The sequence below is a fragment of the Periplaneta americana genome, chromosome 8, assembly GCF_040183065.1.
Source record: "Periplaneta americana isolate PAMFEO1 chromosome 8, P.americana_PAMFEO1_priV1, whole genome shotgun sequence".
NCBI classification, from domain to species: domain Eukaryota; kingdom Metazoa; phylum Arthropoda; class Insecta; order Blattodea; family Blattidae; genus Periplaneta; species Periplaneta americana.
This window is the reverse complement of record NC_091124.1, coordinates 122,551,855-122,567,008: the sequence shown is the minus strand read 5'-3', so window position 1 is coordinate 122,567,008 and position 15,154 is coordinate 122,551,855.

Genomic DNA, 15,154 nt, shown 5'->3' with positions numbered 1-15,154 from the left:
ATTAGTTCGGTTCGTTCAGGATTTTAATATGCCTTGCTTATAGGATCAAATGCATCTCCACAAAAAATGAATTCAACTGTTTTCAGTTCAGAAATTACCGGAACTATACCTCAGCGCTACTAAGTAATATAACGTATGTATATTTCATAGGAGTGTCTGTGATGAATTTTCTACCTATAAGTAAGGACTGTAACCGTGTTCTGAAGTTTATCCTAAAAATATATTATTCTTTATTAAATCTCAAAACAGTTTTCGTTCTCAACTTTAGCCTAAAATGTTGACGCAGATAGGTTATGTTAACATGGTAAATTATCTTCACATAAAAATAACACAATTTTATTTATTATTCCTGCCACATTATGCAACACATAAATGGAACTTATGCACATATTACATTGAATAAAAATTTAATTGTAGTATTTATTTGTTCCCTACTATACTGGGTTGTAATGAATTGTATTTATCTAATCTAACAGATTAACACACAACTGTACATACACTAATTTCATAGGAGGGACTGTGGTAAATGTTGTACCTACAAGTAAGGAAGGTAGATGTGCTAAATTAAAATCACAATATAAATAATTCTTCTTTATTAAATCTCAAAATAGCTTCCATTCCAAACTTAAAATGTTGATGCAACCAGGTTATGTTAACATGTAAAACTCCGTTCACATTAAAATAACACAGTTTTGTAATTATTTCTGCAACATATTATGCAATAAGAAGTGTGAAGGGGTCTTATACACACATTACACTAAATAAAATTGAGCGCCGACACGCTATAAAGTAATATATTTCACTCAGCTCCGTATACTCAAATAGAAAAGCCCGACTCATCGAGTAACGTCACACAACCTGCATTACGGCCTGGTCTAGATCACGATGGCAGTGGCGCTAGTGTCGCGAATGTTGGCAGAAAAAGTGTTGAAGTTGCGCGACTGTATGTATTAGACTGTGTTTCGCTCTGGTAGCACCAGGGGAGGAAATGACTTCATTAATGATTACGTGCATGTCAATGAGAGCGAAATTTTATAAAAAATTTGAGCCGCTAAATAGAGACTGTATAATAAATGTATTTTACAACATAAAACGAGACAAGAGCCACAAATGTCTGGGGATGCTGCAGCTCCGCAGCCCCCCTTCGAAAGCCGCCCCTGTTTAGCGGGTAAAATTTATGAAATTTGTATTGCTCATATAGGGATTTAGCGGTTTTTTAATACTCACAGCGGTAAAATAATCTTATTTTTTCATTGAAAGCCCAGATCTAGGTCAAAGACGTTGTAGTTATATACCTAGACACACAATTGGCGCTGATGTCGTATACAAATTTGAAACCTCTCGCGCAGGTTCGCGCGATGCCATGTCTTGGGAGTAGAAGCACTTTATCAAGCATCAACACATGGAGATTCACGTGATCATTTGTGTTGTTTACTTTCAATAGTGTGTTGATTTGTGTTGTCTACTTTTAATAGTGCATTAAAGTTAAAGTTAACAGCAAGTTTAGTTTTTAGCCATTCATGAGTGCATTAATAGTCATTTCTAATAATAAAATTAGTGTATTTTAAAAATGCGTAATATCTTCGAAATGTGAATGTGTTCCTACAACTTAGAGATGCACGTTCCTAACGTGTAGATGTTATTAATTGAATTTAATTGGGTAACTAGTGCCATTCTTTATGGTGAATTCGTGTACAACGTTTAATTGTACATATACGTACAGTTTCCCTGGAAAAGGATGAGACGATTGAATATTCCTAAGTCTCAGATGTAAGACACTGCGCATGATCGGAGACCAGAGCACCGATACACAAGATAACGAATATTGAGTTACTTAAATTCAGGCTATTTGGTTTGTTACTAGCATCGTTCCAAAATTCAATTAAAAAACTGCAAAAAAAATATGATAATATTACGTAAATAAAAGATAAATATATACATAAATCGTGTAGTTAAATCGACAATGGACCTTCATGACTAGATCGACACTCCGCACAGAAAGGAACGCTTTCATTTCGTTTCCATAGCTCAGACGGTAAGACTTCTGCGTGTTGTGTAGAAGAGTGCGAGTTCGATTCTTAGTTTACACAATAATTTTTTTTGTCTAAATAACGTTGAAATAGCTAAGTCACGTTGAAATATAGTTTTACAAAGTCCTGAGATTAAGTGTTAATGATCGCAAACAATACATAATTACAAGTTATAATATTATAAACGTTAATCTAATGAATGCATTTATACAAACACATATATACAATGTAAATGCATATATATTAAAAACTAACAATTAAAATGAAATTAAAAAAATATATAATAATAGACAAACTTTTACAAAGGTTTAGAGTCCTTAGGCTATGTCATTTGTTGAGTAATTATTACAATAATTTATTAATAGCTTTCCCATATGTGTAAGAAATGCACTCGCACAAAACAATTTTTGTTAAAAGTATGGCTTTGGATTATTTCATTCTCACCCCTGCAGTTAATTTTAACTATTTTATCTACGTGTTTGCATTCAATTTTATTCATGTTATGATTGAATGTATAAGCACTGTTGCAGTTATTGAATAATTACATATATTAATAATAATTATTAAATACATCTGTTAAGTAACCAATTGCAGTATCTTTTGCAAAATCTTGAATGTTTAAGTTGTCAATAATATTTCTGTACTATATACTATAATACGTTAAAAGAATTTGCAATAGATTTGAGATCCTCTACTTTATAATCATTGGTTTTAATGAAAAAATATTTTCTTTCTTAGGATATCTACAAGTTTAAATTTAATAATATTACGAGTAGGTTTAATTGCATTATCTGAATTTTGTACTTTTCTACTCAAATATATTCTATTTCCCTCTTTCATAATTTTTGATAAATTACACTGTACTTCTTGCAGTATTTAAGAACATGAAGATCATTACATTGCAACTCATTACATATAGATTCTTCTTTTTAATACATGAGATTTTGAAGTCCCTGCGTTATCAACATGTTTTAACTTTTGAATTTTTTCACAACATTGAGTGGAAAACATCCACTGAAGTGATTATGAAATTAAGTGAAAAATTCAATATATTTACTCTTAATATCAGTAGTACCAGTATCATATATGTTTTTCCAAGATTCATTTTGTAGACATAAATGTAAATAATCACTAGATACAGCAATTACGATCCTTTCTTAGTTTTTAAATTAATATTTTGAAATTGTTCAGTGACATTGGAAACACATAGGATTTGTTTATCATGTTCAGACAAGCCATTGATTATAGGTTCTGTCGAATAGGAATTCAGTCTAATTCTGTGTGCAAAACGTTTATCAATGGCTGTGTTACTTCAGCTTGTATGCTATGGGAAAATGACCCTACGAATTAGGTTTCTATTTTCAAGGAGTGAATTTAATTTACTTTTACGGAAAAGTTCCGAGAGATAATCTATGTTTATGTCACTACAGATCACAAATTCCATATGAGATTTCTAAAGTCTTTTCTTTACAAATTCAATGTTGGCTATAAATATTAATAAATAATATAAGACATATGAATGATTGTAGTTATAAGTCTGGTTTACATTATAAAAAGCAAGAAGTTACATTCCTCGGCAAGATTCGAACTTTCGATGTTTGGTTTTGTCGTCCAACGCACAACCACGGACCTATTCAATGCTTATGTTAGTAACATACAATTTAGCTGTAGCAATGTGGTGTCATAACTTGGGGTTTGTTTATTTAATGTAATTAGATTTAATTTGATTAGTTTCGCAACAATTGGACTTCCTGTTATATCCTGTTATTTAGATATTTAATTTAGGGTTGATTTATTAACTCTTACTATGCAAGATGCCTCTTATTTCAATAATTCTATATCATGTTAAATAGTCATTGTCTACACTAAAGTATTATCGTCATCTCTCATTTCTCATCGTAATGGCGAACCGACGTGACATGAGACAGCGAGTTATAGCTCTAGTTGAGACTGGATATGGGGCTAGATCTGCTGGCCGTTTGGTCGGTGTTCCTGGAAGTACAGCCGCGAGATGGGTTCATCGTTACCAAAATTTTGTGGAGGTCGAAAATCGCCCTATTCCTGGGCGTCCGCGGATTTCTTCATTGGAAGAGAATGCTCTTTTATTCGAGACAGTTCGACAGGACCCCTTTCTGACTGCTAACGAAATAAGAGCAGCATCTAACTTTCCCGGCTCTTCACAGACTGTGATCAGCAGGTTGAGGAACCGCGGTATTAGGAGCCGGAGGGCTGCGCAAATGGAAATATTGGGGGAAGCACAAGCTGTCGACCGTCTTGCCTTCGCTACCAATCGAGTGGATTTCTATTGGAGAAATGTAATTTTCTCCGACGAAACAATCATCTCGAGTGATTACGAAGGTCCTCTCCGTGTCTATCGTGAGGATAGTCTCCGACATGATCAGCGCTATGTGCACCGACGTGAAAGATCGGGGCGCTTTAGCATATCGTGTTGGGGGTGGATGTCTTACGATGGACCTGGCGTTATAGAACGCATCGATGGCCGGTTTAATGCGGAAACTTACGAGCACATTCTGGAAAATATATTCCTTCCCTCCGCCCGAGAACGTTTTCCCGAAGGAACATTGCTGTTCCAGCAGGATAACCATCCCGTGCACTATGCTGCAAGCATTCAAAGATGGTTTCAAAGGAGACCCGAAATCGAAATCATTAATTGGCCTCCGAAGTCACCTGATTTGAATGTCATCGAAAATTTATGGGCGGAATTGAAAAAGAGAAGGATAGCCACCTATGCCTACCGACGCCCTCGAAATCGAGACGAATTGTGGGATCAAGTTGTTGACACCTGGGAAGATCTCGCCGGGGATCAGAACTTATTCCACAATCTCGAGACATCCATGCCGGATCGACTTAGAGCTGTAATAGAAGCTGATGGCATGTGGACAAGATTTTAACTTAACAGGTCTCTTTTTGTTTCTTATGATTTTTGTTTGAGGAAGAATACTTTTAACTTCCAAGTAAGATTTATTTTTTTTGACGAGGTTCAGCCCACTTGTAAGACCCAGAAATTGGGCATAAATTATTCCATATTTTTCGACAAATTAGACAGTCGAGGAACTCTGAACAAATTAATTACACCTCAATAAAAAAAGTTTTACCTGGGATCGAACACGAGACGTTTCGGTTATACAATGGAACCGGCACGCTACTATATGAGCTACCGAGACAAGACAGTAATAGCAGCAGTCCAGAATGGAGATCCCTTAGCAGGCATTTGCCATTCGGTACAGTGAAGCAATGATATTTTGGGACTCGAGCTATGTTGTGAAATCCTGGCCTTAAATGGCAGTCTTCTTCGTGATCCTTATTCTGGTCCTTGTCCTTGTTGTGGTCCTTGTAACAATTCTTGTACTATCTGTCATGTTATGTATCCCTACGTCGATATCGAGTGAACCGCGCTGTAGAACTTTAACTTCCGACGACCAAGAATCGTCTCATTCTTTTTCAGGGTAACTGTACAAGGAAGGACCTGGAAGCACTTTATCAACACATGGAGATTCACGTGTTCATTTCTGTTTACTTTTAATGGTGTGTTCATTTGTGTTATTTTTTTTATAGTGTATTAAATTTAAAGTTAATAGGAAGTTCAGTTTTTTAGTCAGTGATGGAGTACATTAATAGTCGTTTCTAACAATTAGTGTATTTAAAAATGCGTAATATCTTCGAAGTGTGAATGTGTTCCTACAAGTTAGAGATACACGTTGCTAACGTGTAGGCTTGTTATTGTTTAATAAGTTCTACGCCTAAGTAGTAAATTTGAGTGTGCCGTTCACTATGGTGAATTCGTGTGCAGCGTTTAATTGTACATACACGTACAAGAAAGGATCTAGAATTTCTCTGCACAAGTAAGTACAGTAATATATTTACCGTACAATTAGTTCTTGCTTGCTTAGCCTAGTTGGACATGTACCGAGATAATAGCTACAGACGAAGACGAATATCTAACACAAAAAAGCGTTGTTGTGAATGTTAGGTTTTCAAAATACCGCTAATAAACTTGTTTAAACTTATAACTTAATGCTACTAATTACTAATTCAAAATTTGTTTCACAGAGTAATTAATGCCTGTAAAGTATATTTTATAGTCCTACTACTGCTATGATAATAAGCTAATGAATGGTACTTACGCCAATATTTTCAAAATAAAACAATAGGCTTACATATTTTTTTTACAGGTATGGAAGCAGAGATATTAATATTTTTAGACGTGTTAAATTGACCATAATGACCATATATACATAAAGATCAGATGTCACCATACACCTAAAAGTTCTAACATGAATTTACATAAATTTGTAAGAAATTTAAGGAAGTCCATCTTATTAATTAAGAATCAATAGGTAAGCTCTTATTCTGTACACTAGGCCTATAAAATTCATATAGCCTATAAGTGTTCAAGTACCTATATTCGACGGAGTAATTCCTGCATGTAAAGTTTATTTTATATTACTATGATAATAAGCTAATGAATGGTATTTATATCTTAAAACTAGAACATTAGTGTACATGTTTTTATTTTACAGATGTATTATACTATACAATATGAAAGCAGATCAAATTGTTCGTTTCTTCTCTACATCAAAGGAAACACATATGTACATAGTAGGATATATATTGTTTTATGTAATGTACAATACATAGCTGGCAGTGTTTTACGAATAACAGGTAATAGACTACTAATACATAACTTTATTTTCACCTCAACTGGCTTACAATATGCATTTGTATTTTTTATTCGCTCTAAAATGATGTCAAATATCCACAACGTCTTTGATAATTATCAAATTGTTTCCGTCATCTTTCGTTTCACGTCATACTAACGATAACATGAATTATGTCCACAACGTAGTCGCTTTAAATCTCAACAGGATTTTGTTTCATTTAGTTACTCCGATTGGTTTATAAAATATAAAAAACATATTATTTTAAACCTTAAACATTGCATATGTGGATGTCTGCTAGCCGGCGCTCTCCCCAAACATGGCGGCGGGCGCAAGCTTCAATTTGTCCCGACTCTAAACTTCTGCGCAGCCTAGGCTGTAGGGGCTCGATCTAGGTTGACAGTATAACAATTTAGCGGTTTCTGCTCTGTATCTTAGCGGATTTCTAGGAATTGAGTTGGCAACTCTGCACTGTCGAGTGTCGATTGTCGTGCATCAGCTGTTTGCCTGTTTGGCGGTTTCTTACGATTTTCTCGTATGTGATACTACACACATATATTTTGGGATACAGATTTCCAGGAAGATGGAAAGTAAGTATTTTGTTTAAACAGCATTTATGCTAATATCGTATTCATAATAAATTAATATCACTACATAACGTAGACTTAATGATTTAATTTTACAGGCGAAAAAAAGTTAAAAAATATCACCGGTTTATAATTTATCTTAAAAAATGGGTACAATTCCGTTTTTTAAGCAACTGCCGTTGCTTGAAAATGCATAAGAGAGTTTGTTTTTCATTGAAAAATTAATGTTAAAATAGAGACCTTAACCTCACTTTTGAACACTCATTTATATTTTCAGATCTTTATCGTTCCTTTATAGCTAGCATAACGTAGACTTAATAATTTGATTTTACAGGAGAGAGGAAAAAGTTAAAAAAATCGCCGGTTTAATTATTTTAAAATGTTGGTACAATTCCTTCTTTAAGCAGTAGCAGTTACTTGAAAATACATAACAAGTTTGGTCTTAATTGAAAAATTAATGTTAAAATAGAGACCTTTACCTCAATTTTGAACACTCATTTCTATTTTCAGATCTTTATCGTTCCATTATAGCAAGCATAACGTAGACTTAATAATTTGATTTTACAGGAGAGAGAAAAAAAGTTTGAAAAATCCCGGTTTAATAATTTATTGTCTTAAAATGTTGGTACAGTTCCGTTTTTTAAGCAACGGCAGTTGCTTGAAAATACATAAATGAGTTTGTTTTTAATTTTTTAGTTTATTATCTTAAATTGTTGATACAATTCCGTTTTTTTAGCAACAGCAGTTGCTTGAAAATACATAAACGAGTTTGTTTTTAATTGAAGAATTAATTATAAAATAGAGACCTTTACCTCACTTTTGAACACTCATTTCTATTTTAAGCTCTTTTAAATAACTACTAAAATATGTAATTATTGTTCATTTTTAAACATCTAGAGATGATAAATAGAGTTTATAATTTGATAAGTGGCACATTAATAAGAATTTCAAACACCTTTATTAGCAGAAACCCCTCAATCAACAGCCAAGATAACCACCATTTACAGCAAGTTAAATATTGGCCTACAATGAAGTACAAAAAATCATCTCAGTGGTTGAGACTTGCTTCAAATAACATCAAAATTACAATATTCATCTCAATAACTGTAATGCCCTTTGTGGTGTCATATGGGTGCCTAATAAAACAATACTTACTTACTGGCTTTTAAGGAACCCGTAGGTTCATTGCCGCCCTCACATAAGCCCGCCATTGGTCCCTATCCTGAGCAAGATTAATCCAGTCTCTACCATCATATCCTACCTCTCTCAAATCAATTTTAATATTATCTTCCCATCTACGTCTCGGCCTCCCCAAAGGTCTTTTTCCCTAATAAAACAATACAATTAAAATCACAATCTTCATCTCAATAACTGTAATAGCCTCGGTAGTGTCATATGGCTATTTTAATAAAACAATACACTTAAAATCACAATCTTCATCTGAATAACTCTAATAGACTCGGTAGTGTCGGCTATCTTAATAAAATAATACACTTAAAATCACAGTCTTCATCTCAATAACTGTAATGGCCTCAGTAGTGTGATATGGATGTCTAATAGAACAATACAATTAAAATCACAATCATCTCAATAACTAGTAGCCTCAGTAGTTTCATATGGGTGTCTAATAAAACAATACAATTAAATCACAATCTTCATCTCAATAACTGTAATAGCTTCAATAGTTTCATACAGATGTCTAATAAAACAATACTATTAAAATCACAATCTTCATCTGAATAACTATAATAGCCTCGGTAGTGTCATATGGCTATCTTAATAAAACAATACAATTAAAATCACAATCTTCATGTCAATAACTGTAATAGCCTCAGTAGTGTCATATGAGTGTCTAATAAAACAATACAATTAAAATATAGCATCAGTGGTTTCATATGGGTGTAATAAAAAAAATAGCCTAATTTACAATGGAAATCACAATCTAAATTTCAATGACGTACTGTGGTATAGAGATTGAATCACACTGGAGCAAATGCTGTTTTTGTTCGTAAAAACGGTGAAAAGATCAATCTGTTTCGTGATAAAGTAAAATTATATTATGCTACATGTCTTTTTATACAATAAGGAAATACCGTAGGTTAAGTGTTCGCGTAGGCTTCCGCGGCTGGTGTACATGGTGTGTGGATAAGCTTCAGGGCTTCTACTGCGTTGTCTTGGTGTTATTGGCTGACGTTTCGACTGCTGTGTTGTGGCCATCATCAGAGACTGCTCTGAAGATGGCCACAACACAGCAGTCGAAACGTCAGCCAATAACACCAAGACAACGCTGTAGAAGCCCTGAAGCTTATCCACACACCAAATACCGTAGGTCTTTATCCAGAAAAGGTACACCAAAGAAGGCACAATTTTCTTTTGTTTCACTGGCTCGTGCGAAATGTGTATAGTGAAAATCATGTGGTTTTAGTTTGGAGGCCCAAATACTTTCAGCATAAACATCGCTTTACACTTGCCTGTATATTTTAATGGACTGTTGTAGATCACCCCACTTCCTAGAAATCATTAATAGATACAGGATACAATACTAGGGAGGAACCGGCCCTTTCCCTAGTAATTCTTCCTGAACCTCTCGCATGTTATGTTGGTAATTAATAAGAAAGTGGGGGCTACAAGAGTGCATAAGAATATACATGTGTCAAACGATTTTATGTTGAAAATATATGTGGCTGAAAACTAAAACGACATGTTTATTACTATACAGTCTACCTCTTGTAGAAGCCAGTGAAGCAAAAGAAAATTGTGCTTTTTTTGGTTAGCTTTTCAAGAGAATTACTGTGTAAATTGTTGTGGTGAAATTGTCCAATTCAAATGTTGCTGTGATGGATATGGTGGGCTAGGGCCAATATTGGAGCCAGCAACAATGACCATTGTCTAAAAATGCCCTTTTCTTACTGCATCCAGTTGTCAAGGAACACTACCCTCAATCGAAATGAAATAGTCAACAAACATATTTCTATTTTGAAATGCCTTCGTCGCTGCATTGCATCTCAAGCATTTAAAGGCAACAGTAACCAATTCACAATAAATGAGATTATTGAGCAGTTAGGAATTTATACAATGCAGGCCTACATCCATAGTTGAATTGAATCTAGAAATCGTGGAATGTTGACAAAGTCAGTTGTAATGAATAAAAGTGAGAATTCAAGTGAAAATTCCAATCCTCAATCAGAAAAAAAAAAAGAAATTCATGAAAGATTTTTTTGACATGCTACATAACTTTCATCTCATTACAGCAGAAAAGACTCCTCGAAGCTGTTTTAGAGCATGCCACTGGATAACAATATGTATTGTGAACTCTGTGTTAACAGGATGTCTGATGAGAAAAATGTTCTCTGAAGTGTTTCATACCAAAAATATTTCTTTGTACAGACCAAAAAGAAAAAGATAAATGTGTTCAATGCTGCCAGAATGAAGCTGAAAATTTATGTAAAGTAAAAAAAAGGGCCAGGCTGGAAAAGCAAAATGAAAAGATCTTATCACAAGAAAGAGGTGTACAGTTTCGACGATGGATCTCCAAGCAATGAAAGTTGCACCATCGCTTCAGACAAGTGCTATATTTTATAAAACAAAATTAGTATGTCACAACTATACAGTGTACAATCTTCAAACACACCATGTGAAGTGCTATTGATTTTCTGAATTTGATACTACTTTAACTGCCTCAACTTTCATATAATTCCTTCAGGACTATCTACAGATTTATTGTGCTGAAGAAAAAAAAAACATTGTAATCTATAGTAACAGTTGTAATATTGCTTTGGCAAAAGCATTATTAGACTATGCCATAGAAAAACAAATTACAATTCAACAAAATTTCTGAGTGTGACTGTTCACGCTTTCATTGAACACATTAATGGGAAAGGAAGTTTATTTACCAAGTCATTATTTGAAGACCAGCAAAGAAGCAAGAAAGCATCCATTTCCACATGAAGTATAGTGGCTAGATTTCACTGTTTTCAAGAACTAAAGTCAAGTAAAGATTCAGGGAAAGACCCGGTACTCAATTTGATAGGAGTGAACCTCAGGACCATTCTGTAAAATTCTGTCACTACCCGGGATTGAATTACTGAAGGTCAGTAGCCAACTACTCTACCAACTGAGCTACCCAGTCATCCATACTATCCGCCTGAAAATTAAATGTATCGTAAAAACGACTGTGCAGGATGAATGCAGATTTAAATTTATGTTTCACCTAGAAGTGAAAATACCAATTTAATATTTAATTTTGAATCACCAATAGTACCGGAACTATTGCGAAATATTGACACATCAAAATTATGCAATGGAATAAGAATTGGTGTGAGTTAAAAAGGTAATATAAGTGACAATATTAACTGGTAAAACAAAAGGAGAAGATGTTTTATCTCCTGTATTCCTATGATACCTACTAACTTGCCTTTCGATTTTAAGCAACTGCAATTTTATTTCAGTGGGACTAGCATAATGGCCATATTAAAATAAAGCTTAGGGACAGTCGCTCAAAGTTGCAATATTAACTCCGTGTTTTTCACATTTCCAACTATGCAGCTTGCTCTGGAGTTGGCACACCTAAACATATTTTATATACATATATTTATGCAAAGGAGGGGAAAACAAAGCATTTTACACATATCAAAAAACAATTCAATGGTATTTTTGTTATATTGCTAATGTTATTATGTAAATGTACGTAAGCAGAGTAAAAATAACATTGTATTAATTCTAAATTATACACCTCTCTAAATATTGTTGTTCATGTCCGAAAATGTGTTACTGCGAGATTCTATCTATATAATCACGTTGCCAATCAGTTAAGCATCGTGGGAAGAACAATGTCTTAATTTCTAAAATATACGTATCCCACAATATTATTTATGTTAAAAAGTGACTTATTGCGAATTTATATATTGTATCTTTATTTTGTATACAAAATAAGAATAATATAATTAATATGTTCTTAATTTCTGAGATACAAGTTCTCAAGTCATATTTAAAAAAACTGGGTATGATATTGTGACAGAGCTGGGATACGATCTCACGACCGGCAGAAGGATTACGAGGTCGGCTGTGGTTCGGCGCAAGTGCGCGTGCATCTGCTTCCTGTGGCATGTGCTGTGGCGTGGAGAGGAGAGGTGAGAGGAGAGGAGAGAGAGCGACTGCGGCAGATAATTCGAGAGTGCTATCTCTGGACACCCGTGGAAATTTCTAGCATTGTAGAAATTTCTTGTAACTATGGTTTAGTTATAAATACGACACGCGAGTGAACTTGACGAACAGTTTAGTTAGTTGCAGTGTTGTAGTCGGTGAACAGCAAGCCAGCCTTGTGTAGCAGTGAAGCCAACTTCGAGACCGGAGTTCGACTTGAGTGTGTCCGCAACTGTGCGAGCGTCCGAAGTCCTGAGTTCGAGTGCAGTGGACCGCAGTTGGGGGACCTGAGTTCGAGGTTCAGTGGACTGTCTCTGAAGGTCTGTGGTTCGAGATACTGTGAACTTGAGTGACTGAGCTAGAAGAACTAGCTAAGGCAAACGAACTGTGAACTGAGAACTGACAGTTCTGATTTGGAAATAGTGCTTTGTGAACATTAGTTAAAATTAACAGTTCATTGTTGTTCTCAATAATCCAAGTAAATTGTCATTGTCGTCTGTGGAGTAAAAGGTAAAAAGGTATCCCCGTAACATGCCATGAAGGCACTTGGGGGACATGGGGGTAGAGCCCCATGCTTTCCATGACCTCGGCACTAGAATGAGGTGGTGTGGTCGGCACCACGCTCTGACCGCCTTTTACCCCCGGGAAAGACCCGGTACTCAATTTTATAGAAGGCTGAGTGAACCTTGGGGCCGTTCTGAAAGTTTGGCAACGAGAAAAAATCCTGTCACCACCGGGGATCGAACCCCGGACCTTTCAGTCCGTAGCCAGCTGCTCTACCAACTGAGCTACCCAGCCGCCCGTCTGTGGAGTGCAATAACGAATATTGTGTTGCTATGTGGAGAGCAAATCCCATTGTTGACGGGAATAGAATTAAATTGTAGAAAGTGAAGAGGTATTGTTGTAAGAATAAAACTACATTATTGTTTTGAATTTTAAAGTTACATATAATTAATATGTTCTTAATTTCTGAGATACAAGTTCTCAAGTCATATTCAAAAAAACTTGGTATATGATATAAACTGGCGTACAGCAGTCAAGGGGTAAAAAATATTCGAATAGAAATTAAATTACATGACGTACATATTGATTCTTTGATATGACCGATAGAGAGATACGTTTTTGCTGACGACACCTCAATGGATAATACTGTTAACAATGGAATTCCCTATTTATTGTCAGCTCTCTCTGAAGTTAAAATGAAAGCACACATAGTCATGAAATTACGTGAAATGTGCGTCAGGACAGCTTCACATCATGTACAGATCTTATATCATTTTATCTATGCCTCTGTGTAACGTCACATTTGCGGTGGGAAGGAAAAGAGATGGCAGAAAGATTGTAATGCTTTTTAATACTCTTAACGCTCATGAATAATATAAGGCACTTGAAATTTAACAGTCATTGACCACCAGAGATGAAATGTAAGATCTGTAGAACATTGGGTCAACGCTATGTGGGTGCATAGAGACCAAGGGGTGTTTTTCTTTTGCTCAACTTCAAGACAATGCTGACTCATTTAAAGTTCGTGTGACTGTAGCCTGTATATATTTTCGTTGGTTTTACTTTGTCTATAGTTCGATTTTTTTCTATTATTTTATTTTATTTCTGGTGATGTAGAAGAGATGGTCTAGTGGCCTTAACTACACCAGATTAAATAAATAAACAAAAATAAAAATATATATATCTAAATAAAAAAAACAGTTAAACGCAAGGCTCATGATCCAATATTTTCTTCTAGGTGCCTGATCTACAGCTGTTTTAAATTGAGTTAACCCTGGTAGGCATTAATTATTTCATGTGTGACGCTATGTAAAGATTCGTGTTCATAAATGAAATTGTCTATAGTTCAGTTTCCGAGATTTCCGAAATTCTAACAACCAGTTTAATTAAAAATAAAAGTAAAAATGGAAACCTGGGCAATGCCGGGTGTTCCCAGCTAGTTGGTTATAAAATGAGAACAAAATGTCGCAGGACAGCAATACATTGTTGTTGTTTAGTTAACTGTCTGAAGACAGGTCTAGACCTCACAAGTGATATGAACAAGACACCACTTATGAGGCAACTAAACCAGGAGATAATGAGGTAGGGGTCCTTTCCTCCTCTATTGCATACATCACTGTTTAGCTACATACTACACTAATCAGACTTCAGATGCATACAAACAATAATTGTTCTTCCTCTGGCACATATTGTCAAGCGAGATGTACTGCCTGATAATAGATGTACATATCAGCCAGAACCTCAATCAGAGGATAGCGATACATATGACACTGAAATCTCTACTGAAATGCGTGATGTAGATGGAAAGGGGAGGAGGAGATGGTTGTGCGCATGTTCTTCAACAGGTGGCCTCACAAAAGAAGCCTCCAGCAAAGTGCGAATGCGAAGCTATAGGAGTGCCACATATACGGTCTTTCTCGTAACTCCTTAACTCGCCAGTCGGACGGTATGATGCTTATTTTAAAATTTTAAAGAATTTGAAAATAGAAAATTATTATTACATTGTGAGCCATACAAAAAGAGGTGGTAGGCCAGATTTGGCTTGTGGGCCATAGTTTGCAGACCCCTGTGTTAAACAATTGAGAATTTTCTTGGTCTTTTTTAAATGCTCTTCCAATTTAGTCCAATTTCTCTCCTGTTAAAACAGTTGCTCTTCTACTACTCTCACAAACAGAAGTCACATTGAATCAAAATAACTGCTTGGTAGAAACTT